Source organism: Brienomyrus brachyistius, chromosome 18 (genome assembly GCF_023856365.1).
Source record: "Brienomyrus brachyistius isolate T26 chromosome 18, BBRACH_0.4, whole genome shotgun sequence".
NCBI classification, from domain to species: Eukaryota; Metazoa; Chordata; class Actinopteri; order Osteoglossiformes; family Mormyridae; genus Brienomyrus; species Brienomyrus brachyistius.
Genome location: NC_064550.1, coordinates 18,040,139 through 18,064,825, shown reverse-complemented (window position 1 = coordinate 18,064,825; position 24,687 = coordinate 18,040,139). Strand labels below are relative to the sequence as shown.

At 44.4% G+C, this 24,687-nt stretch overlaps 1 long non-coding RNA gene across 1 annotated transcript in view; it reads right to left on the bottom strand.

Moving 5' to 3' along the window:
* Nucleotides 1-1,481: 1,481 nt before the first annotated feature.
* LOC125713434 (uncharacterized) overlaps nucleotides 1,482-24,687 on the bottom strand; it is a 39,942-nt gene continuing 16,736 nt past the window's right edge. The window contains exon 3 of the long non-coding RNA XR_007383594.1: nucleotides 1,482-1,616. This is a non-coding gene — a long non-coding RNA (uncharacterized LOC125713434). The remainder of the gene's footprint in view (nucleotides 1,617-24,687) is intronic.

Here is a 24,687-nt window from a genome sequence, read left to right as displayed (position 1 = left end):
GTTCGGCGTGTTTAAATGGAACTGAGTCAGGATTGCAGGTCAGAAAGGCAGACTGCCTTTTCTACACGACGCCACATGACTTTGGCACGGCGATGATGTCAGATGTCAGCGCAGAGCAGGAGGAAAACTCAGGGCCAGTAAAAAAAAATAAAAAAGCATTATATTTAAAGAGCACATTTCTCTGTATTTAGAATAATTAAGAGCATAGTGCAATCTTGAATAATGAGCATAATTGAACGTAAAAGACAAAACTCAAATAGTAAAAGAAAGGCTTTCAGAACCATTTCAGAAAATGTCAGAAAATGTCAGAAATTTTCCAATGGAATTTTTTTATTTTTCATTTTAAGTAGCCTGGAAGGAGATGGTACATCAGGTATATTGAGGTGCTGAAGTACTGCTTTGGCCTGGCAGAGAGGAATCAGGTGATATCACATGCAGGACCTTTAATCAGATGTGCACACGGCAGGCTGACCTGGCAGAATAAAGAACAAATCAAAAGACCCACACCAACAAACGGAATTACACAACGCTAAACACAAAAGACGTCTCTTCCAGCAAGGACAGAAACGTGTGGGAGAAATATTAAATTTAATGAACCGCACCGAGTCAAAGACTGCTCTGAGTTACAGCGCGCTTCACTTCAATACCAACATTTCTCTTCTGACCACTTATCTGATACAGAATTGTGGTGAACCTACAAAAGCCAGGGAAGCAGGAGACACAAAGCAGAGGAAAGATGGGATGCCAGTCTCATTATAAAGGTATAAATATAGAATAAATGGATCAAAAAGGCTGTTAGGGACACCCTGAATCCCCGAGGTAAAATCTGTGTCATTTGTTTACTTTACTGGACAAACTTAAGATCATTTATAAACAGTGTCACAATTTCCTGTTATTTTCTTTCTGTAGTGTCCAATTATATTAATTCCCACGGGGCAGAGTTACCAGAAAAGATATTTAGCCACGAATGTCCATATAGAATGTTGTTTATTTTACCCTAATCGATTCACTTTCATCATTTTAATTGTCCACCCGGGACTTAATTTGATCATTTCTTCGAATGCGACATGATGTTTAACGAGCGCCGATATTCCCGCCTCAGCAAAACGTCCGCGGAGTGCGGAAGGTGCATCATCAGCGATTTGACCTTTTGTGCATAACTGTGAGAAAAGAAGAATTTTTTAAACGGAGAAACGGTTCAGCTCGCCGATGTGAGTCTTCCTCTCTCTCTCTCTCTGCAATCATTTATCAGATAAGAGAGCATAGCATACCGGTCAAAGGCCAGAGTCATTAAAGGTACTATCTGAGATATTCCTCTGACTCTCCTGATACCATATATATACAGTATGTGATCACGTATGTATATAGTTCATACCTTGCCAGGCTAATTTTCTCTGTATTATATGCATGGGACGGGGGAGATAGGGGGGGTGGGCAGCCAGTGACCTTGGACCCCCACAGGTCTTTTTTCTCCCTCCTCAGGAGATTCCGGTTCCTCCCTTCCAGACACTTTGCGATTTCTCTCTCTTCCTGTTCCTTGTTTCATGCACCATTTTGAATTAAATGATGTCGCAGCGCAGGATGGCCGCTTGTGGTACTCCGGCGTCTTTGGGAGCCTGTGGGTTGTGAAAGGCGCTATATGAAAATGAAATTGAACAGAAGATTGGGAACAAAGAACAGCTTCATGCTTTCTAAAACAGGCGTGGAGACAATGGAACAACTTCCTTCCCCTGAACATTTCCCTCATTCTGTTGTTTGAAGCCCGTTTACAACTTGGATTTAATCTCTTTAAGCAAAGGAGAGTAGGATCAGTGACTCAGAAGGACGGAATGGACCCCCCCCCCCCCCAACTGAAATGTAATGCATTATTCCATTCACACAAATTGTTATTCTCTATGGCAAACAACTGTCTCGACTTGCCTGTATCATTACCATTCATCACTACTCAGACGATATTTAATGATTTTGGATTTTACGACGTCTAATTTCTTCTCCTTAATGTCCATTATTCACTGCACTGAGAAAGCTGGAATAAGATACCAATTCCGAAGTGCATTTATCCAATAATATCTGACATAACATCGTTATTTAGTCAAACTAATGAGTATAATTACGCCACACAATATGAAATGGATTTTATTTGTGCTTTGTGTAAATAATTCATCACATCTTAATAAAGCAATGTTTTTTTTCTGTGCTAAGCAGCCATGCCACCTGATGTTATGCCTGAATTTTTTTTTTATTCAATTACCAGCATTCAGGAAGAAAACATTTGGGCCCCTGCTACACCTCTCCCTTCGTATTTGGCATCCTCCTCCCTGGATCCCTCTTTCATTCACCCTCTCGCATAGAGATATTGACTCTGCTCCCCCGTTTAGATTGGATAATTCGGAGCAGGCAGCCAATTGGAAAGCTTACTGGGTGGTGAGTGGGCACCTGTAGGACAGCCACCTGTCATATTCGCTGCTGGGCCCCGTGAAACTCTTCGGGTAAATTCTGCAATTTTATCCGCCGTTTTTCCCAGAATAAAGAGAAGCCCAGTTTCTGTCTGCTTTATCGCTGGTCTTCCAGAACCTTCGGGAGGAATAACGTTAACCTTGACGAGAACTTTGGGAAGTAATCCCCGAACTGTTGTACCATTTAGGGCGGCACGGTTTCAGTATCTATCCAGCGGTGTAATTACGGTGTGACAGTAAGATGCCCTTTGATAGGTATGTGTGCGCAGAGCAAATAAGTAATTGAATTGCTAATCGCTGTCGCCCCTGCAGAGATCCTGAGACGGATGGAGCTTTGATTTCAAACAGAAATGTCACGAAAAAAAAAGAGGTAATTAAATTGTTTGGTTTCTATGTCTCCCCACATCCACCGAGGGGGGGCGGCGTCCCCGGCGTGTCCTGCTTCTGTGATCAGTCACTTAAAAAGAATGGCTGAAGTATTTCGGTGTAATTCTTTAGTGCTATAATTGTTCATGTGAATTTTCTAGAGGCTGAAATTGCTTCCACTTCAGAGACACATCTCTCAAGTTACAGCCGCGCTACGTCTGAGGTATGTAATCAGTGTAAGCAGGAACACAGCACTGTACGCAGGAACAAAGCACTGTAAGCAGGAACACAGCACTGTACGCAGGAACACAGCACTGTACGCAGGAACGAAGCACTGTACGCAGGAACAAAGCACTGTACGCAGGAACAAAGCACTGTAAGCAGGAACACAGCACTGTACGCAGGAACGAAGCACTGTACGCAGGAACAAAGCACTGTAAGCAGGAACAAAGCACTGTAAGCAGGAACACAGCACTGTACGCAGTTTTGTTCCTGGAAGGTGAACCCCCCCCTCCCCCCCCAAAAATGAAAAATAAAAAAATATAAATAATTTATATATATACTCCGTGTGTGTATATATGTGTATGTGTGCATATATATATATATATATATATATATATATATATACACACACACACACACAAACACACACACGCACATGCAAGTCTTCCTTTGTGTGGTTTAGATTAGGGCTGGGTTAGGGTTAAGGTTAAGGTTAGGGTTAAGATTGTCATTGTTGGGATTATAGCTTTTCCCAAGTAAATGAATGGACAATCTCTGCAAAGAAATGAATACAAACATGTGTTTATGTTTTTGCATTGACTGGGTTGGAGGGAGAATTTTCACAACTCGTCATGTTTGTGAGAAAGCACTGTTATGTAGGTTTGTGGGAGGGTGTCTGTTTGTCTTCGAGGCAGTAAACATTATTACTGTTGGCATGTGTATGTGGTCCGGCTACTGTACTGTGCACTGTGCCTGTCTGTGTGGCAAGACTAACTGCGGCGTTTCGCTGACAGCTGTGGGCATCCTTCTGGACTTTTTTGTCATTGGTCCTGGCCTTCATCAAACTGATGTTCCTCTGAAGACTACCGCTCTGCCCGGGTAACAAATAAAGGTGCATCTACAGCGCCAGGATCTCCACATCGCCCAGCCAATGTCAGGTCTGTGAATTTCTGGAGGTACAGGTTTTGTCCATTTACCAAACCTCCCCCGACCGGTCGGAGCTCATGTGGCACCACCCCCACCCTCATCCCTCTCACTTAATTTCACATTGTCTCAGGGAGTGGGGGGGGGGCAGCATTGAAGCTAGCCTGGGGGGTTGCCAGTGGTCTGTTGAGTTGCCTCTTTGGCAACTGCCCATCTTACACTTGCTAGGACCCACCCATGCACCCCAACCAAAGTGGTGTGGATGCCAAATCACAGGCATGTTCACAAGTGTTCCTCCGCTCCCCCCCCCCCCCCCCCCCCCCCATCTCCGAGACACGTGCTGCTCCCTCCACAAGGTCGTGTGTCAGATGACTCAGTCACAGCTTCCCGTACTTGAGCATGAGTGTGGTGCAGCACTCCCTGACCCCGATGCGTACTAAGTCATTTGGCTGTTTATTTATTCATGGTACTAGAGTAATGATTTCAAGTGATCACTCGAGAAAAGAAAACACACAAACAGACAGACACAAACACACAAACAGACACACATATGCACACATGCACACACAGCCTGAAGCATGTTTGCAATCCCGTTACGGTCAATCTGGATCTGACTTCTAATCCTGCAGTCCTGGAATCAGGCTCCAGTGTCACTGACGGTAGCAGCGCTGCGGAAAAACTCCCGGGCGACAGCACCACCGATATACGCCCAGCTGAATTTTCCACAAAGTTCAGGAAATGCCCTATATCCTAAGAAAAAAACACACACACACACAATTCTCATGAAAATAGTAACATCAAAATACAAACATCATGCTACATTACCCTGGTGTTTCCCAAAACCAGATGGCCTTTGCAACCTTAAGATTTATGCTGTCTTTCAGACTGACAAATTTTTGTGAATAGACTTAACTCATCTGTAGGCTGGACACGCCCACTGACCTTTGACCTCAATAACTTTAGCACCTGTCAAGGTCATTACCGTTTCTTCCCTAGGTAATTCGATAGAGATTTTTTTGTGTGCTAATTAAAGTAGGTGACTTTTCAGTCCTTGCAGTCTACTTGAAGCAAGTGAAAAACCTGCATTGAGAATCCCCCCCCCCCCCACATCCTCCCCCCAAACCTCCTGGGAGACTTTGACACAGATCCCACAGGGGCCACGTTTTGTCAGCGATGATGTATGACACGCCGAGCGGCCGGACTGCAGGGCAGGTGTACCGGTCACCCTGAAAAGCAGAGATGCCGTTTTCCCCAGTGCGGTGGACAAACAGAACCTGACGACAACCATCTTCCCACAGCGTCGCCCTCACCCTGCAACCACCACCCCTCCCCCCATCTTATGTACTGTCCCCATGGTGACCCAGGCACTATTCTCCTCTGGGAACGGCTATAATGGCCACACAAGATGCTGGTATCCCCTTCCCCAGCTCGGCCCAAGGTACTGATGATGAGTCAAGGCAAAGGATTCAGGGAAGGGGGGTCAGGAGAACGTCAGCGGCCGTCTCTGCCGACCCTCAATGAGAAGGTGCTGGTGGTTGTGCCACTAAGTGAAAGGGTCAAGCTGCCCAAGCCGGAAGGGCTATTGTGACACTCATGGATGATTTTCTTTAACGGAAGCTTCTCTGTCAGCATCCCCATGGCCTCGGGGTGATGCTGGGCTCTGCAAACGAAAATTTCAAATTCAAATGACAGACCCAAGAAGTAATCCATCCGTACATAAATCCGTCTATCTTTCAACCGCTTATTCTAGTCCGAGTTGCGGGCCCGGAGCCCATCCCAGGCGGCACAGGGCATAAGGCCGGGGTGCACCCGGGGAAAGGATGACTAACAGTTATTTAAAGATTAAATTAGGCCAAGATATGCTCTATTTTTATATCATAAAAGTATAAAAATACACTATGAGTGCTCATTGCTGAATAAAGCAAGCTTGGAAAAAGCATGCAAATGTCGGGAAATATTTATTATAAAAGTCTGTGAATAAGAATGGACCTATAATGAGGAGAACATTTTCTGAGACCAAAAGTACCTGATTTACTGTTAAAATGCCAGATTTTTGGTGTGTGGGTTGGAGGTTTTCACCAAAGCTTCCATGAACTGAAAGCAGACTTATGAGATAATGCTTTAATTTGCCATTTCTACAGGCACTATTCACGTATCCCATCCCAGCACCGGGATCCAAACACGTGACCTTCCGATCACGGGGACCGGGCCCTAACCCGCAGTGACACACAATGCTCCCTTTCTGAGGACCTCAGTATGCGAGGCTGCTTGTTCAGTCTCTAGGTCTGACGGTACTCAACCAAAGTGCATTTCTACTTTTTGGAGAGAGCGTGTCTGCATGCAGTTCTGAAGAGGACCCTTCTATTCCTCGAATTTGCAAAGATTGACTGTTCTATGTGGGCTGATGAAAACAGACGAGCAGCCCCACACCGCATGCCCTCCGCAGAGTTCTCCTCACCTTTCACCATTCCCTGTATAGTTTTCTGTACAGCGGTCCCCCGTATCCACAGGTGATACATTCCAAGACCTACAGCAGATGGCCAAAACCGCGGATAATAGCGAACCATCCACAGACCCCATATATAATGTGATTTTTCAGTACTTACATCTGGTAATTGATAAATTACACACAGTTAGACATTACCAACATTAGAGTACTAATACAGTATATTATTATACAGTACTGTATGGTGCTGTTATGTCTTTCTCAGATGAAAGGGATTGTAACATTTGAGCCTAATTCTATTCTTCAGCAACGACAGAGCAATGAAAAAAATATCATGCTTCAAGGGAGGATGAACCAATGAGAATCTTACTTTTTATACCCATTAAAGGCGGACATGGCAATGAAAAAACATACTGTTACACATTTTCCAATCCACGGTAAACTTTCCAACGTCTTATGTTGTTTTGCATACTGTGCATTTTTATGTGGTTGGTGCGATGCTGCTGTATTTAGCATTTGCCACTTCAAATCTTAGGAGATCAGGGCTCCATCCTCTACCCTGGCTTCATGCGTGTGGAGTTTGCATGTTCTCCCCATGTCATCACGGGGTTTTCTCCAGGTACTCTGGTTCCCCCCTACTGGCAAAAAACACGCTAAGGTGAATTTCTATTACCAAATTGTCTGTAGGTGTGAAGGAGCTGTGCTCCATAATGGGTTGGCACCACCTGTGGTGGGATATTCCCTGCCCTTTGTCTGTTGATTCTGAGTTACGCTCCGGGCACCTGTGGCCCTCTACAGGGCAGTTGGTAAAGCTGGATGAATGTGCTGTTTTCTACCGTCTCTTTGTCACTTAGTGTGGCTAAACAAGCAAGCGTTCTGATGCACATGTTGCACATGGCCAGTGAAGTTCTAGAATTCTGAAACTCTTGTTTTTGTTGTTTTCTTGATGCTTCCCCAAAAGAGGAGGTCCGACCCGTACGACACGAGCAGCGAGAGTCGCCCGCGATGCGAAGGAAGGTTCATCCACGCAGCCGCCGCGCCCATCGATCTAGCCTTCTCACCTCCATCATGCTGTCAGTCCTGCCTGGCTGTCCGTCATATTCACACTCTCTCTCGCTCGCCCTCAGTCTCCATCACTCTCTTGAGCACTTTCCACGTTTCTGGGCCATCAGTCAAAGCCTCTTCTCCCGTCTCTTACTGTACATTGCATTCACTAAGTGACCAGCCCACTGTCAGTCAGACTCGCCGTCAGTCAGGTGTCCTGCTGACCATCGTGTTTTCTGTCACTGTCAGTCAAACTCAATCATACTCTCCTTCATAATAACTCTAAGATTAATTATTGTCTGTCATGCATACTTTCTCATCATTAGTCATTGGAAGCTTCTTCAAATTTTAGTCAATTTTAACAAGACCATGTCTTGCTGTCATTTTCAGCGGGTAATGTATCATGGACTGGATTATGGTTCTGTTACAGGATCCTTAACTAGCTGGTTCAAATTGAATTGTTGTAACCCTCTTTCCTCAAACAATCAGGATTATTCATTGGTTTATTCAGGGGCGTGGCCACAGGAGCACTGGCCTCAGCTGAAAGCTGATTGGCTCCCTTCCCTTCTCACTCACAGATTCAAAACATATTATTGGCTAATGATAAGGTTGGACCTCCTGTAGGAATGATGCCCCTTCCAGAAAAAATCCTAGAATCACCCCAGGGTTTCTGGGTTAAGTTCCTACCGTGGCCCTGTGTATGCAGAATTTATACCTATTTTTCCTATTATTATGGGATGCTTTTGAGTATTCCAGTCTTCTCTTGCAATCTGAAGACTTGGTACCTCTGAATGATACCGGGCGTGTACTTCCGGATGCCCTGGGATGGATCGGCTTTCCCTGCCTCATGTTCCTTGCTTCTGAGCTCTGGGCTGTCTGTGACACTGTACTCGATAAGCAGTAACGGAAAACGAATAGACATTCTGTCGCTTCAGACGAAAGCAACCAAAATAAATACACAAGTCAGACTCATACACCATTTGAGATGCCTTCATCAGTGATAATCCCTCTCGCTATCCGTCAACAGCAGCGAGACGTACCCTTGCCGTCAGTGACCTTCCTTATCACTGACAGTCACAATCATCAGCTGTGATTTCCCCTCGCCGTGCTTCGTACCTGCTTTGAGTCGTACCCTTCCGTGTTGCCGATCCACCCCTTATCACCATCCACTGTGTATCATACTCAGCGCGATGAGTTTACATGGTGATGGTGTCATTCTCCCTTGCGTTCTCAGTGACAGCACTGATCAGTACCTCTGCTCGGTCCTGGTCACAGTTGGATTTAGCGTGTGCTTCGTGTGTCCCTGGACAATACCATGTGACATCACATCAGAAAGAAACGTAGCCGAATGGCTCACGAAATTCACAAATACGTCTAAATCTGATTATGTCTTTCTCGCAGGTACATTCCACACTGCCATCAATAACAGTCAGTCGGTTGAGAGTCTCTTATTGTCTTACGCACTCCTTATAACAGTCAGTGACTCGAGAGTCTCTTATTGTCATGCACACTCCCTATAACAGTCAGTCAGTCGAGAGTCTCTTATTGTCATGCACACTCCTTATAACAGTCAGTCTGTCGAGAGTCTCTTATAGTCATGCACACTCCTTATAACAGTCAGTCTGTCGAGAGTCTCTATTGTCATGCACACTCCTTATAACAGTCAGTCTGTCGAGAGTCTCTATTGTCATTCACACTTCTTATAACAGTCAGTCTGTCGAGAGTCTCTATTGTCATGCACACTCCTTATAACAGTCAGTCTGTCGAGAGTCTCTATTGTTATTCACACTCCTTATAACAGTCAGTCTGTCGAGAGTCTCTTATAGTCATGCACACTCCTTATAACACTCAGTCTGTCGAGAGTCTCTATTGTCATTCACACTCCTTATAACAGTCAGTCAGTCGAGAGTCTCTTATTGTCATGCACACTCCTTATAACAGTCAGTGACTCGAGAGTCTCTTATTGTCATTCACACTCCTAATAACAGTCAGTCACTCGAGAGTCTCTTATAGTCATGCACACTCCTTATAACAGTTAGTCTGTCGGGAGTGTCTTATTGTCATTCACACTCCTAATAACAGTCAGTCAGTCGAGAGTTTCTTATTGTCATGCACGCTCCTTATAACAGTCAGTCTGTCGGGAGTCTCTTATTGTCATTCACACTCCTAATAACAGTCAGTCAGTCGAGAGTTTCTTATTGTCATGCACGCTCCTTATAACAGTCAGTCAGTCGAGAGTCTCTTATTGTCATTCACACTCCTTATAACACAGTCAGTCGAGAGTCTCTTATTGTCATTCACACTCTTTATAACAGTCAGTCAGTTGAGAGTCTCTTATTGTCATGCACACTCCCTATAACAGTCAGTCACACTGTCCATTGCACTGTTTCTCACCCCATCAAGTCATTTCGCTTATCAGTCATCATTAAAATGAAATTTGTAATCTTTGCATTGATACACACATATATATAGATGTCATACAGAATTCACAGCAGTTTCATTCTCTGCCCAAAATGCTTGCTTCCAGATGCCAGAACAAGGTACAACTTTCACCCAGCACAATGCAAATCAAATCATACAAGGAATCAAACTGCATATGTACTGGATGCATTTTTGTCAGTAAGCGCTAATTGTAACTAATTTGAACTAATTTGTAACTAATTTGAATTTGAAGTAAGCAAAATGTATCATGGGACAGCCAACCCCGAGCCACCTATCCTGAAGCAGTGTCAGAATGCCTGGAGATCATCTTTGGGAGCATAGGGGTAAGGTTGGGGTGCACAGGCCGTATGTGAAATGCAAGTTATTTTACCTGCATGCCTACCTTATGCAAAAAAACTGGGGAAATTCCACATACACACTGAGTGGAAACAGGACTCAAACCCACAGTGCCGGTGGCATAAGGTGCCATTGAGCCATTGACGACTTACTCTGTTACTCCAAGGGGACCTCAGGGGGATTAGGTTAATACTCCATCTATCTAAGCCCTCTGCTTATACAGCTTAAGTCATTTTAGAGCACTTTTGCTCTACTAGTTGGAGTAGTAACAACCACCAGATAGGTGGGTTATGCTAAATTCTAACCCTATTACAGTAGTACCACAAATTTAAAGAGGAATTTGAGACAGAAGACAACCTGGTTTTCCCCTTTCTGTGGTAGTATTTTGTGATAAAATCTTTGGATCATTTTCGACGAGCAATAAAACCTGGCTTCAGTTTAACCTTTCTGAAAATCTATGAAATCTTTCCAAATTGTTCGCTGCACATCAAAGAAACTGAGTTAAATGATAAGCAGGGAGATTATGTGTGATAAAAATATACGTATCATTGTGAAATGGCCAAGATATATAACATGCATTTCTTCCTGCTCCATTTTTACACAATGCATCACAGTTTTGGAGTAAGACTGCCCCGAAGCATAAGAACTCAGAATCACACGGTGAGCCTTTTATTCCCCATGAAAAATTATCATGGTTCTGTGAAGTTCAATTATTAATATTACACAGAATTGTTGAATAATTTCCAGGATTTCTTAGTAAAATAACTAAACAAGTTTATTAAGAAGGAAGTACTCAGATGATGGTCACTGACTTTCATCACTCATCAGGAATTAGGAGTTTTCACAAGGAAATTTAAAAGCTGTAAGTCTGATTCCTGGAACTGATGGGTGATTATGTTGTCTTTCATGGAACACTTGCAATCGAAATGTTTTTGGTGTTTATTTTCTGATACACAGCCCTGGCAAAAGTCATAGGTGACGGCATACTTATGACTAAAATGTTATGTATTATGTGACTAAGATAATGATGACTTAGATTCTTCTGTGGATTGACTCACTCCTACTGATAAGATCGATTCGTCTTTAAAGTTCATGCAAACCCTACTTCTGCCTTATATTTTATTCTGAAGATGTAAGACCAGCTACAGCTTCAGGACACGATGCTGAGCTTTCTTCCAGTGTCATAGCTAGCATTACCATTTCTTAGCCAGCTCACAATAATCGCTGGGACGTCCCATGACTTTTGGCCGTTCTGCCTAGAATGAACTACACGCAACCGATGTCTATGCCTGACTGACGACAGCTTCTGACCTTGAAAATGAGCCTTCCGGAGGAAGTGGAGGTCATGATTAAACCCCAAAGCGAAGAGCTTGTGTTGTATTTTATCTATCCCATTAACATTGCATTTCCACCTAATTTAAGACTGATGTAGCCGAGAAAAACGCATTGTTAGCCCAGAAATAATCATTAACATCTTGATTTTCAAAGCCATTTCGGGAAAGGCTATTGAGTGCATTAGCATGAAATGATCTGTTTATGCCACTCATCATCACTGCTTGCTCATGGAAAGGCAGCGATTACACTGGATCTATTCATTTCACAAATAGATACAGGTAAATCGACTCTCATTTATTCAATAATAACCTTACTTATTGTTCCATTTTTACTTTTGTTCCTACAAGCCTACGTGAGAACGAAAGACCTAAAAGGCAACAGGAACCATCTGTTGAATGTACAGCCAGACCATCATCACTGTACATTTAAATTATTATAGTGCTATATATCACAGAGATGGACTTCGGTGTTTGTGCCGGCTTGCTTTACACTTGGAGCAAAAAGTAAAACAATTTTTTGAAAATTCTAGCATATATTCGCTGGGCACTGAATATATATATATAAAAAAAAACAATACAGGATATTTCTTCCCACTTGTGAAGGTGTGTTAGTATTGAGTGGTCTCCTTCTACTTTGTGTCTGACGCCTTTCAAATCCCCCTGTATGGGGGAAAAACAACATCTGTACGACATCAGTGTTGATGTTTGGGCAAAGCACCTGGAGCCTTTGACGGTCTGCACAAAAGCACCACAAAGACACACACAAAGCGAGCTTCCGGTCTGTCCCTCGGCACGCATCGAGAGGTGATTCCCCGCAGAGTTGGCTGTCCCTGCATGTATGCTACCTCTCCTGCCCGGCCTTTACAAGCCTGCATCTTTTCAAAGCATCTCTTTCTCCTCCTACACAAAGGTCCGCCAGATTAGAGAGCCCGGCATGCAGCTTCTAGAGGCCGCGGTTCGCGATCTTCATCTGGCTCGCATTGACTGCATGCCGGAGAGTCGAACGGCTCTACGGTATCTTTTGCTGGGAAGCTTCTGCAAGAGCAGCACTGGACAGGAATACAGAGCAGCCGTCTCAAAACTGGCGTAAAAGGAAGAGACCCAGGAATGAAAACACTGCTGGAGGTTTCGAGGAACGAAGGCAGGGCTTTGAGGGAGAAATATGAATACCAAGGTGTCCTGATAAGGACAAACATAATAAGCCCTACTGAAAGGCAATAACACAGATGCATAGAATAACATAAGAAAGTCATAAAAAGTCCAGAATGTAGTATATTTCACCTCATTCTTCCCTTTAAAGGGCGGCAAGATTCTAAAGCATTTTTCCCAAAGTCAATCCCGAAATCACAAACACGATGTGCGCTCCCAGTTCATGGGCTGGAAATTACGCCTTGGTTTCCTGCTGGTTGTTCATAGGTTGTAAAATAATCATCTAACAAATAGCCTTATCAGAGAAAACAAGCAAAGAACCAACAAATATTGAATAGATTAGAATACAAGCACATCTGCGCATTACAAACAATATGATTTCATAGGCTGGATCTGTAGTCAGAGCACATGGGGTTCATGCCACAGCAAGTTCCCTCACATCCTCGTCATCAAAGATGTTTCATGTAGTCCTCAAATGTACACTATGCAGAGAGAGTATGGCAGCTGCTCTTCAACTGGCTGGCTACATAGAGTGAAGATCATTGTGGATATTCATCTTATAGAGCATGTACCACCGTCATTCATGGGAGGGAATGCAAATAAGGGCATGTGGTCTCTACCCCACCTACGGGCGCAGTAGGGGCATGGCTACCCTGGCAGATCCTGCGGGACCAGAACTTTGCAGGGGCCCTTTAATACATTAAATCACAAGCAAAATTAAGCCAGTGGGCCCTAGGTGACATTTTCTCAGGGGGTCTAGAATCTCTAGCTACACCCCTGCCCCTACTTATTCACCGCACAACACCGGGAGCCATCAATGCAGAGGCAGAGAAGGTTTCAGAATTCTCAGTGACTGGGAGGCCTGGAGTTGAAGGGGAATGGAAAATCTTAGACCAGGTACTCCTCAGTTTGGAAGAAAGCTATGTTCAGCTAGGGTCACGGCACTGTGGGCAGAGCCGGTCAAGTTGCTCCTCTTCAGCTGCAAAACAAATACCAGGTTGCTATGAGATAGAGTTGTGCATAAATGTGCAGAAATACCTGAGAGACCGTAGAGGCAAAATGTGGAGTGTTATTGACGGCGGTCTTGAGTGGCTCTCTGCAGATCGAGACCGAATCGTCCCTATTTAGCAGGGATTTCTGTCTTTGCTCTCCATCACAAACCTGATCCACTTTGTGTTGGATGCAGCCTGTCTTCTCTTGGAAACGTTGTTGTAATACTTGCCTCTGATGTGAAATACAGAACAGAGTCACACGATACAGGGACAAGAAAATGGAAGATTGTATTTGAGACCGAGAATGGAAATGTTTTTAACAGTAATGGTGAGGAGAAAAGAAAAGGCAACCGTTTCAATGTCAGCTCAACGGAAAGCACAAGGAAAGCTTCAGCGTCAGATCTTGGAAATGGCTACATTGGGTGTAAACTTGAGCTTGAAGATGTGTGCATGTTTTCTAGGGTTGAGATAAAAACTTACAGGGCTGGAGATAAGGCAGAAGTGACTGAATGTTCTTTGATCGGTAAGCCCATTGATGACTATGTGAAACAGAAGGACCATTTTGTGTTATCTATATTAATCTTAACTTGTTAACTACTTTTGAACCCATGGGTGTAAATTAAGAGGGGTCATAAGCCCCCAATAATAAAAACTAGCCAATACAACCCTCTGGACCCCCTTAAATGAGTAGAGACCGCAACCCCGCCAATGCTCAACCCAAAGTTAAGGGCTTCTTTAGACCAACTCATCACAGGCATGTATTAGTTTTTCAAGAGCAAATCGTCTTCCTTTAGTCTACACACTGCAGTTCTCAGTTAGGGCGAGTGGTCTGAAGAACAGACAGGTGATTGATGACCTCACACAGCCTGGCTTTCAAAAAGAACCTTTAAACCTAACAGAACTCTTCTGATGTTCCTCCTACATTATGGATAGCGGAGCACTGGCACCCATGGTCTGTCCAGCTGCTAAGTCCTGTTTATCGTTTGATGTCTCAGCAGAGCTGCAGCCCTGGAGTAGTGCATGGCTGCTAAAACGTCCTTCCATCAGGGGAAAGACACTTCTGCATTAGCCTTTCCTCTCTTCCCATCCCATGGGTCTCTTTGTTATTGCAACGGGCAAGGCCTGCGTTCGCTCATTACGGACCACTGCAGCCCCTCTCCCCCCAAGCAGCGAAGAACGGCGTCTCCATAGAAGATCCGTCTCTGCACCTGTATTTTCTGGAACTGCCTGAGACGTGTGAGATTGCCCTTACTTCTATTTTTATATTTTCTGAACACATGCCCCCCCCCCCCCCCCCCCGGCAGAACTCAGAGAGGGATGAAAGTAAAACTGATGATACACTGCTTTTTAAAAATACCCCTGATTTTTAAGCCCTGGGTGGGATTCTTTAAAAAAAAAAAAAAAGTGTAATTCAGAAATAAAATAATAAACACAGAGGCCTGTTTATGTTGAGACACGACATAAGTCTGCCGCTGTCTCTGGGTCCTGCTGCCCCCCCCCCCCCCCAGAAAAATACCCTGCACTCGATTAAAATGGACCGTTGAGGCTATCTTAACTGCTCCCCTACTCCTCTTTGAAGAAAACAGCACATCTCATCTCTGTGTCAACTCATGACAACTCTGAGCGTGTAACCTTGACTGTGCACACAAGCTCTCTTGCTCTGCATGAATCCTTATGTTCGGCGAGTTGTACACGGCCATCCGGTCCGCTGAAGAAAGTCCTTTCACTGGAAAAAAAAGGCACACTGCTTTTCCAGCATGTAAACATGGGTATGGGGAGAGATTTGAAGTGCAATGGATTCAACACAGAGGAAGAGATTCTTTTGGCGTTAAGAGGAAGGTGTCACTTTAGCCAAATGCCACAGTGAGTTATTCACATGTGAGGCCTGATGCATGTCGCTCCGGATGTTGCCTAGTTAGCTACAATCCAGTCCTGATTGGAAGAGTGCATACAGGGGTGGGGCCACAGGGGGACAACATGAAAGCTGATTGGCTCCTAGAGTGCCCCATTTTTTGTTATTTGCCAATTCAAAAGATATCTTCGGCTAATGTTAAGGTTAGCCCCTCTATATGAATTATGCCCCTTCGTATACCTCAAAAATCCTAGAATTGCCACTGGTAATGAGGGAGGTCTTTTTGGGTCTCTGATTCAGGGCCAGCAGACAGACTGGTGGTGTATAACCAGAGGAAATGACTTAGCACAAGAGGCTGGGTGAGCGGCTATGGCCTTGGATATCGCTAATGGCTGAACCTGCTGAGGCGTAGCTTTGAATTGGTCGAGTCTGACACTTGTGGACCTTTTAGTCTAATGTGGTGTGACTTTTGGTGAAATAGGTGTGTAGGGCAGGCAATCAATCTCTACAAAGGGTTAAAACAAAACAACATGTTGTCAGTTACTGCATCTACACTATCACAGCTGGAGGAACAAATGACTCGAAGGCAGTCATTTGGGGCGAAATAAAAAGGGCTTTATTAGAACAAAACTGAACAAACAAGGCATGGAAAAAAAACTGGGACACAAGGGATCAATACAAGAAGGCTAGACATAGGAAGGACAAAGGCTGATAGGTGGAGCGACATTAACGACCGGAGTGGAGAAATAGGACCGGGAAGCATATATACTAGATTAATGAGGGAGCTAACGAGAGGCAGCTGGGAGTGATTAACAGGAGGGTTAGGAACAAGAGGTAAGACTAACGAGGACCAGGCATAGCTTATTAGGCTCACGCTAGGGAGGAGACAAGAGGGTCAGGGGATGTGGCAGGATGTGACACGTATAACCAATTCTGTTTATATCGAACTAGCTTTCTCCCCATCACTCAAAATGCTACATTAAATGGAAAGGATAACATGGAAGATTTGTTAAGAAAATCTTCCTTCCTTCTCTGTATGTTCCCAGCCTGGTGTTCTCATCCAATCAAGTTATTTATGAGACTCAAATTGTATATAAAGTCGTTACGCAACTGCATTTATTAAAATGACTGCCAACAAATTTCAAAGGGAAAAAAAAACGCAGACATAACGCGGAATACATTGCTCAGAGCACTCTCGTCTCCCCGTCTCGCATCATCGCCTGTTACTCTTCTGCAGGCACCACCAACCAGATGCCCCTCTGTTCTTAAGCATCTGCGCTAACCACCCACCGCCTAATTCTGCAGCCCTTTAATGAAACGGCACTAAATCGGCATTAATTTCACCGTCGTGCTGCTCGTAACTGATGGATCGCATGGTAGCGGACGGAAGCACCAGCAGCTTCCTGGTATCTGCGTCTATTTCATAACGACTTATGTGAACCCAAAGACACGTTGGATGGTGTGCCTGTGACCGCTGGCTTTTCAACAAAACACCTCAAAAGCAAATTTCCAATACTCAGTCTATTTTCTTCTCGTTTTTGGGTTGAGACCATCAATGACCTTAATTCGACTTTCTTATTTTATGTTTTAGCATTATGAATCAAAACTCTTTCAGTCCTCAGGTAATCCAAAGCTCACAAAGTCCACAAGCGTGTGACTGAAAGCGGTATCGAGTGGACTGAGTGAGTTTTGGAACTTTTGCTTCACAATTCATCCATCCTGCTGCCACTGTTGGGGTACAATAATGTGGAATGTCAGCCATTAGCCAAGCTGCGTGTTTGGTCTGTGAAGCTCTTTGCACGCACACGTATTGAACACGTGTAGATTTTTTTATATACGCTAGGCCCTGTAGTTATGTAGACCACAGCAATTTGTAACTGCTGTGACAGCAGCTCTGTTTACTGCAAGTTGTTAACGATTATCAATGCGGTTGTGCTAGCCATACCATATTTCTGGCCCTTCCAGCGCAGACAGCAGCGTATGGTAAGTGAATACAATTTATCACCCTCTGTTGGAAGCCAGGATTCCCTAGCAGCTTCTCCTGGCTTTTATTTTCATGTTTTTCCTACATAACGGTCATTCACATTGATTACTTTGCATGTACTGAGTCATGTGTGTGTGTAGCAAGACTAGCAGTGCCATAGGAAAATATCTTCATCGATGCACAGCAGGCATGCCTACAATATGTTTCCGTAAAGTTGCACTTAAAATCTATTCATACATATATGAAGTAGGTCTCTACTGGTCTTTTTTTGGAGCCGGGGGTTGTTCAGATGAGGCAAAGACGAAAAATAATTAGCAGGAAGTCTTTGTAACACAGAATTACAGGATTTTATTTCCCCTCAAAAAGTTTCAGTGTTCCTTTTTTATTACTTTAAATTAAAAATGTCTTTATTAAGTTGACCTTTCTCACTTGAAAAGGTTAAAAACAAGTATCTGAGTGTGACTGCTTGGGAGAGTGTGCTTTCATTTTCAGTTAAAGCAATGATATGGATTTTACTCTGGATTATCGGCATTGTCACTCCTCTCTGCCGCAGACTGCCTCAGTCCAGACTGCCCGGACCTCCAGCTGAGAATCGCTTCTGCTGCATCGCTACGGCGACCACAGCCTCCCGCTCCCACATCAATCTTTGGCCTTTCGGTGTTTCTGAGGCGGCGAATCTTTCTTCTTAATAATCTGCAGCCCACGGCCTTTAATGAGCCGCGACATTCCAGGCATCCCGGCTTGGAGGTGTCACTCTCCAAGATCGATGTTTGTTTATTTTTTAGGTCTGTCAATTATTAAATAGGCTGGGGGACGGTGTCGCTTCAAAGTTTCCTGGATTTGATGCTAATGATTTCAAACGCACGGAATGCTATGTTGATTCTCGCTGCCAAAAAGCTTACTGGGATCCAAAGGAGCCAGTCTGACAGGGGGTGGTGAGTGGCTCAGTAGGCTAGATCACCGGTTCAGGCCCCCACCTCAGCAGAATAGTCACATGTCTGTGGGCTCCTGAGCAAGGCAAGGCCCTTAACCCCCACCCCCCCTCAGCTGCTGGGGTGCCGCACATTGACCCCCCAGGTATGGACTGCAAGAGGAGGTTAGCAAAGAGAAGCCTTCCAATGTACTTGTGCAAATGGCAAATAAAGTTTAAATTCTGATAGCTAGTAAGGACACTTAAAAAAAATCTTATGTAGTTGTAGCTACATTTGGCAAAGACAAATCTGCAGAATATAACAGGTATATCCTGTAAGACTTCTCCAAAGAGCCGCTGTTATAAAGGTCAGCTGGCTCTTACTTTTCACTTCTACACCTTGTGCCAAGATACCTTTGGTTAATGAGCAACCAGCTGCCTTGGAGTTAAGTTGGGTTTGTTTTCTGAGAAAAGGCTTGGGGAGAGTGTTCACTATGTAATCGACTCTGCATAAGTGCGGCTGTGGGGTCCGACAGTGGGCGATGCGTGGGTTACAGGGTCCTGGATGATGAGGATGTTACTGATTAGCTTGTCTTAGACAATCAAGGTATGCATTCAGCTGCTTATGCCAGACTGGCATCCCAGGCTACATAAGTTTTTGCCCACTTATACAGCTGATATTTTACTGGGGTGAGTGAGGTTAGGTGCATTTTTTCAGGAGTACCAGAGCAGGACATGATATATAGTTGCTAGAAATTATTTGTGATTTTTAACCATGTGGGTATGCTCGTGGGAGTCTTACTTACACAAAAATGTTCTGAGAGCAGAAGGGAGAATGATTGGTTCATAGAGAGAACCAATCAGATTATAGAGGAAGCGAGTCCAAGCAACTAGAGGAGGAGGGACCAACCAATCAGACATCTCGGTCCTGCCTCCTCTAGTTGCTTGGTCCTACTTCCTCTATAATCTGACTGGTTATCTCTATGAGCGAATCATTATTACTTCTGCCCTTTTTTTGTGTAAGTAAAACTCCCATAAACTGTCAGTACCTGTTATCTGCTGACGTCTGTTACAACATCTCTATTTTTATAGCTTTTATTATCCTGAAAATAGGCAACAAACTTAAATTCTTAGCCATGTGGGTCACCGCCCAGCATATGAAAATCGGCGTAATTATTTTGGAGTTACCTTCCGTGCCCCTGGCCCTTCTTATTATTGATCCATTGCATAATATGTGATAATCATAATAAAGAATAAAAACTGTAATGAAATGGAATTTGCTGGCTGGGGTCCTGAAAATAAATCCTGGGCAGGATGGATACTGGTTTTGCCCCAGGGGCTGATAAAATGACCAGCAAGCTATTCGCCTCCTTTGTTATTGAATCATTGGTCAACTGAAAAACTTTCGCTTTTTCATTCTGTGGATTCACTTAAAATAAGGAGGGTAAATCATTCCGATTGTTTACGGTCACCCCGCGATGGATGTCCCGACCCTTTTGAACGCTCTGAATTAATCATCCCTCCGTGTCGGGTTAAGAGGTTAACGCGTGGGGCGTGTTAAATAAGAAGAGGGAGGATGCCAGCGCAGCATATTCTACACACGGGTGCGTGTTTTACCATTGAAGACGAGGCTGTGTGATGTAGCGTCTGCTGCTGTTTTGCAGTCCGAGTTCTGGCCTTGGATGTTCTGAGACAGTATGCCATCAGGACGCAAAAGAGATGGCCGGACGCCCCAATGTTTGTATAGCTGTGTCACGGGTTGCAAAAAACGAATGAAAGTGAGACTCATCATGTTTCAGTCCAGTTGTCGAACATAAAGACACGCGCTTCACATGCCCATATGCGCACATGGCTAATACACGTGTTCACACTCACATGGATACCGGAATGCAGACACGATTCTCTGTTTCACTGTCCACCACTCAGAAACAAGGAATACATTCATTAGTTCACAGACACGCTTGGAAATACGTGTATACACACACACACACACACACACATGTATGTACATACACACACACACACACACACACACACACACACACAGACACACACATGTACATACACCCACACACACAGACACACACATGTACATACACCCACACACACGCACACAGACACACACATGTACATACACCCACACACACACACACACACACACACACACATGTACATACACCCACACACACACAGACACACACATGTACATACACACACAGACACACACATGTACATACACCCACACACACACAAAACAGAAGGGTAAAGGGCTTATTTCCCCTTCATGCATAGTAAATACAGTTTCCTCCTTTGTGAGCTAGAATTTCAATATGGTTTGTTATAACTCCTGCATGTCCTCTATTTTAACAGCTGCCCCAGGTCAGATGAAAGCACATTAAAATTGACATTCACATTTCCAGTGGTAATAAAATACAAACTATGCATTATAACTCTGAAATAAAAAGAATACTCCCAGGCTTTGTGTCGTGAAAAACCACAAACAGCCTGGAAAATCCTGCCTGGAAAATCCAAACGCAACAACAGTAACGCACTTTTTAAAAAATAGCCGTAAAATGGTTTAACGGCAATGCTGTACGGGTGGGAAACAAATTGTGCAGTATTGCCTTACTGCGACCCTGATCGGATAAATAGTGATTGAATGTGGATGGATAACATACTGGGTTTTTGTCACACATTACCTCATTCAGGAGGTCGTGATGGAGAAAAGGACCAAACAATTCATTTGCCCTCTGCAACTGTGTCAAGTGGATTTTAGTGTCAGTATGAATGTTTTTTTTGGTCATAAATTTGTCCTGTTGAGGTGAGGATCAAGAAATAAACACATTCTTTACATTTCTACACCACTTTGCATGCGTAAACCTCACTTTAGGCCATACAAACAAATTCAATAAGAAAAAAATATCTTACTGTTAAGGTACTTGGAGGCGTAGGCGTGTATCCATTTGGGGGGTGGAACTGAAGAGGCTCTGGTACCTAAAGCCTTTCCTTAGGCTGGGGAAGTTTCTCGTCAGTTGGTGGCCTGATTGTCCCAAACTACAGGCCGTTCCACTGAAGCTGTAGCCAGTCAGATCTTCTCCATTTCTGGCTTGGACTCCCCTAGTTCCTTTACTATTCTTGGAAGAGGTTCTGACAATGATATGAACCTGGACCTTAGTGAAAAACAGGGCCCATGAGATATGGAAATACTGGGGATTTTTGTGATCAGTGATCGCAAGGATTCACTTGCTGGAACTGCCAACTAATATTTACACCTTTTCAGGGTCAGCGCCACTAGCGGCAGATCAAAATGAGCCTCAGTGGGGCAACCTGGGAAAATAAGTTCTTTGGCTGACCTGGAGAACAATGCCCAGTCTGACCTCAGAGGCATCCACTTCCACCATTACTGGGCCTATCAGGAATTTGAGTCCATGGAAGACCTCCTGTACACTGAAGATAATATGGCTATAGAAAATATCAAAGCATAGCGACCACTGCAACTCCTATACCAAAGTAAGGGACGCCAATACAAAATATCTTGGACTTGCTTAGGGTCCATCTGTACCTCTGAAGGGGACAGGATGTACCTGAATCATTAAACTTTGGTGACCTGAAACCGGCACTTTTTCCTGCTTCATGAACAGCCTGTTCTTAACCACCTGACACACCTGTCTGATTTAGGTTTCCTCATCCCAAGAGAATATAGTCGAAATTGCTGATGATGGACTAGTGAATCATGTTCCTGAGGACATTATTTAAAAAGGCCTGGAACACAGCAGGGACATTGACTAACCAATGAGGTATAATCACGTAATTATAGTGCCCGGTGGTAGTAAGGAAAGCAATTTTCCAGTCATCCCCCTTTCGAATTCTGGCCAGGTTTTACACACTAGTTTTGGGGTATATCTTGGAGTACACAGTGCAGACTTGATTTATTTTGGCTGAAATGAGAGGAAGGCATAGCAGGTTTTCACTGTAATGGCACTAAGGCCCCAATAATCAATACATGGCTGTAGGATACCATATCTTATACCTATAACTTCCTCTGGCAGGCAAAGCAAAGGGATGTTCCTACCCTGTGCTTTGGCTATAAATGTCCCCATGGCTCGAGTCTCCAAGACTGATAGAGGGTAGATATGTCTCCTTAGAAGTGATATACTTGAAACCAGCCCTATAGCACGCTCACCTGTAGACTAAAAAATAGTGGCTATACCACTGTAAGCCAGCAACTGATGCTCAAAGTGTTGGGTGCAGATATGCACTGGTGAGCCGGACAAGGTGATCCAGATCACTGGGCAGAATTTTAAGTAAAGGTACCAAGTGGAACGTTCATAGACCCGAACCAAGACATAACCCAAAGTCTGAAGCTAGGACTAAACACCAGAACCAAGGGACAAAGTCTAGAAAACTAGAAAGAATCACGCAGTGAGACAAACCAGGAAGACAACTGGATTACAGAAGCTTCCAGATTGAGGGTAAATATCGACATTACTCTGCAGTTAGCTTCTCTTGCAAGGATCCTGATGAAGTCAACCATGTAAGAATTGGTCAGTCATGGAGGGTATCCGTCACGTCTCCGTCTACAGTTCCTGCTGGGCTGCTGAAGTTATTATGGTGACATACACCACAAATAAAGCGTGAGCTCCGCTCTAGTTTCACTGCAACTGTAGGTAGCTTGTTCTGTGCTGGGAATTAATTAGCAAGCCTATAGAACATCTAAAAACATCTGCATCCCTGGACTGAAGAGCTGTCTTTCCTCTGCTTTTATGAGTTTATTTCTTTACATGCTCACAAAGCAATCTAGTCACTCCCCGAGGACATTATTGTGCAATGCACGTAATTGCTTCTGCGGTTTGCGCATTTGGTAACTGGCACCAATTCCTTCCACCTTCTCATTTCACCACTCGCTGCAGCCCATGCGTCAAGCGTGCACCGTAGGCTTCTGACCTTGTAGATTCTGACACGCATAGCGCCGGTCCCTCCACCCGTCCTGGTACCTCGTATGTGATGTAACGTGCATAAAGGGGGCGGCAGTGGAGCTGGGGGTCCCATGAGACGGACGAGTAATTGGCATCGTCTCTTCGTCATACCTGACAAGATGGCATCCGGTTTTTGTGGTCTTGTCATTTACCTGGTTCTGGGGGTGGGGGCAGGCATGAGCCTATCGGTCACACGTTCGGAGGGGGGAATAGGTATAGTTCCCTTGAACGATGGTCTGCCAACCTGTCGAACTTCTGCTGGCTCATTGCTAATGGCAACCTGATTAGTACAGCATCTGTTATATGGATTTATAATGAACTAAACTTGCTGTTTCACTCCTCATATTCATTTATAATGCATTTTATATCTCTTCTGCTGCTTTATGGATATGCATTTTATTTTAATATTTTCAGCCCAGCTTGTGCCCTAAAATCTGTGTTTTGTGTCCTCCAACACAGGAGTTCCGGTGGAAATTGGGTTAAATCATCGAACGGCACGGCAATCAAAGCCCCCCCTCCCCAGCTCCCCCCCCCCTCCCCAACCCCAGCCCATTCCACCGCTGCTCCACTCCACATCCTGGCCACATTCAGCCCACTTTACACACCTTCCATCCCTCAGGGCCCGTTCACTCTGAATGGGCTGGTGATCAGTACCTTACACAGGGGACTTCAAAGGACAGGAAGCAGAACACTGTGCCCCCTTCTTCCAACACCTCCTAAGATGCTCCACTAGTAACCACCACCCCCCCCCCAGATCATTTCCACGGTTATCGTCTGTACTCACATAATGCCGTCTCCCACACAAGTGGCACGGTGAATTCAGCCGACAGTACAAGATGCAGTTCACTCGCTCCCTTTCTGCAGCGAACTCCTCTGATCTGATCATGAGGGTTTTCTGGCTCATGCTCTCACACCTCTGTAGTGTGACTGCTGCACTGTTTATCTGCACATATCCTCTCACAGAGGATGTCCTAGAGGACCCTAAGAAATCAATACTGTCTCTTGTTTGGGTTGCATATACATTTACATGACTTGCTTTTGTTGTTTAAGTGATGTTTTTATCTGAAGCGGTTTAGGATTTGAGCTTATATCAATCTGGATGTTTACCTTTTGCTCAAGGAAGTCGAAGGGGGGGAGCTCCTAGCCATGAACCACCCGCCTCGAGTCTTTGAGGCCTTTTCTTTAGAGTGATGCTACTACTAGATTTATCTTTCACACGTTCGGCGCCTGCTCTACACCCCAGGCGTGTCCTTT